We start from the raw sequence: 3,152 nt of genomic DNA on the forward strand, positions 1-3,152 counted from the left end.
AAAAAAAATAAACACCATATTTAATTATTATTCTGGCTGCTTATTGTATTAGATTTGAGTTAAATTAAATACTCTTAAATCGGGCATCCATCAAACGGTTTAGTTGTTCTGTAAATTAATAGCGTAGCATTACCTATTTTACAAATATTAATAATCAAGATTGAATTATTCAAACTTTTTCTAATACCTACCAACTTGAGCACCTTCCTATTGTTTAGTTTTATATTTACTCGTCGACGGATGTCAATGAATTTAAATTTTTATGTAATTTTTCTTGAAGAGTCAGTGTTATTGAATTATTTAATCAGATCCACTAGATGAAGATATTCGAGACTTTCTTATGATGTTTTTATTATTAATTTTCTTTTTCTTTTTCGTTGTTGCAAGGTTACAACTTTCGTCATCTGAAGTGGAAGAATGTTTACTATTTTCTTCATCTAAAAACGAAAACAGCATACAAATATCATTCATAAGAACAGAAATTACAATTCAGCTATTTAAAAATCTATTACTTAAAACACTTTTAGCGTACCAATTGCTTTCGTTGCACTTTTGGAAGTTAATTTGAACTTTTAAGTGGTTGTTTTCACTTGTTGATTTATTTCCTAATGCCTTTTGTGATGATAGTTCATGATCTATAAATTTAAAATATTATAAATAATTTTTGACGGATTATGAACAATAAGAATAAAAAAATGTGTTCATTTCTTTATATACAGGAGCTTAATAGTATCGAAACGTCTTTTCTTCTCAGTGTGTATAGATAAGATTCATTAATGATAAATTCGATGGTAATTTTACTTACCCTTATTTACAATCATTTTCGGAATAATGCTTAAATGTTTTTCTAAAAAGGTTCACATCATCAGCAGCCTTCGATTATGCTGTCTCTTCGCTTTATGTAGAATAAGCAAATATTCCAACTGACACTCACTAGCTTCTTGATATGTTCCTGCAGTTTAAAACAGTGTGCGAAGGCGCTATGTCGATCTCTTTTTTCTTTTTTTTTACAAATCAACCTATGTTTGTAATCCGCAACCGTTTTTAATGCGCTATTGTGAATATTCATGGGGATGAATTTTTTACAACAGTTATTACACTAAAAAAATTATTATCATCTAATTACTGTGAGTAGGTCGAACCAAACTGTGAGCTCAGAAATTAAAATTAAACTAATAATCTTATGTATGCTAATAATAATATTTTTTAATGCTGGGTTGCTGGGCTAGACGCTAGACAGAAAGCAATAGTGTTCAACATCCGTTGAAAAATATAAACATAAACAATGCATTTCACAGAACAGAGTAGATTAAAAACGTATGTTAGATAAGGTAACAGGTATGGTGTTTAAAATCGGCAAAACAAAAAACAAATTGAAAAACAAAAAATGCTCACAATATTCACTTTTACACATGTAGCAACGGTATAATATATTATTTTAATCAACTTCTATGATTTTACGGGTAGCGATATTTTCATTGTTTGCAGAAACTATACATTTTTTAATATTTAGCATCGCATGGATATAGATTTTTTTTGGCAGTACTTTTCCACAAATTTCAATACAATTTATATCTTCATTTGGAGAAATATATACATACATCACTTATTTGTAAAATTTGTTTGCTCTTAAGTAAGAATGTGTAAGTTTATACATGTGAGGTTTGCCCCTTAAGGCCCATATGAAAAACCCATAAGGCAATCCTCATTTTAGTATTACCACTTTTTTTGGTGGGGTTTTTATGAGGAATCTACGGGGCAATCCCTATATCGGCATGCCCCTCGTTTGCCACATGAGGCCCCCACGCTACATGGGGCATGCCCCTTATAAATTCTAGTCGGGAGAGCGAGGTAGGTACCTATGTTTACAGTTTTTTATAAGGATTTCACGAAACAAACCTAACTCATGTAAAAAAATATGGCAATAACTTTACTTTGCCTTTGGATGTTTCATTCCCAACATTCGCCTAAGTGATTCAAAGAAATCCCAGAAGAACTTGGACCAAAGCAGACGGACATAGAATCGAATCGGCGTCCTCCCGAATGCTAAGCAATAGTCTAAACCTCTTGGTCATACCGCTCAGTAATGTGGCAATCCTATCATCAAATCTTCTTAATATGTTGCATCACATATGAAACAGTACCTAATGGAGTACAAAAATAAGGTAGATGCAAGAAAGCGTAGTATGGTCTGATTTATCTTGCTCCATCATCATCATAAGGTCGTCAGTCCTAAGACTGGTTGGACACGCATCTTTACTATTTCCTATTCTGAGCTAATCTTCGCATTTCCTGAAAACTACAACAACCCACATCCTTAACTATTTGCGAACAGTAATCTAATCTAGATCTACCTCTACCCATTCTAACTTCCATTTCTGCTTCTATTAATATGTTTGACTAGACCTTCAAGCCTGAGAAGGTGTCCTACCAACTTATCTCGCCTATTTGTTATTGACTTCCATAGAGTTCTCTGTTCTCTGTTCTCATATTCTTTCTACTACCTCTTCATTTCTAACTTTCTCTATCCAAGATATCCTCATCATTCGCCTGAAACACCGCATTTCGAACACTTCTAATCTTTTATTTTCCGCCCTACCTACCGTCCATGTTTCACACTCGTACAGCGCCGTGCTCCAAACATATTTTTATTCTTCTTTTTATTGAAGGTGACTCGACCCTGCGCTATCCTTTGCTTGATATCCCTATTACTCTTTCCGCCCTGACTTATCTGACTTCCTACAAATCAACCATTTCTTCTAAGTTTTCGTTTCCTATCTTTATATTCGCTCTTTCCCTACGTTTTATTCCCTTGCATACCAGTATTTTTGTTTCATCTTGCTTACATTTTATAATTAGGATAATAAGTAGGGACTATTGTAGCTACTATTAGAAATGTGAACTAATGTTAGGATTAATAATCTTTTTGTAACTATTGCAAATCTCAATGAATGCGCACTATTTAATCAATTGCATTGATTGTTTTCATTACAAGTTCACAAATATGCAGGCCTTTGCGTTTTCGATTTAGTAAAGTCAGCATTTTTTCATGTATGATGTCCAGCAACAGGAATATCGCTGAACAGATTTTTATTTTTAGTTCGTGCATTTCATGTGGATCGAGATTCCTGATTTGCTTACAGAATCGGTTC

At 33.0% G+C, this 3,152-nt stretch overlaps 1 long non-coding RNA gene across 1 annotated transcript; it reads right to left on the minus strand.

Annotated features, from left to right (window-relative positions):
• Positions 1 to 17: 17 nt before the first annotated feature.
• Positions 18 to 702, minus strand: LOC112904531. The gene is made up of 3 exons (XR_003231170.1): positions 533 to 702; positions 192 to 437; positions 18 to 108 (listed from the first exon to the last, which is right to left on the minus strand). It is a non-coding gene; the product is annotated as an uncharacterized LOC112904531 (long non-coding RNA).
• Between the last annotated feature and the right edge of the window lie 2,450 nt (positions 703 to 3,152).

Source organism: Agrilus planipennis, unplaced genomic scaffold, assembly GCF_000699045.2.
Source record: "Agrilus planipennis isolate EAB-ADULT unplaced genomic scaffold, Apla_2.0 scaffold16, whole genome shotgun sequence".
Taxonomy (NCBI): domain Eukaryota; kingdom Metazoa; phylum Arthropoda; class Insecta; order Coleoptera; family Buprestidae; genus Agrilus; species Agrilus planipennis.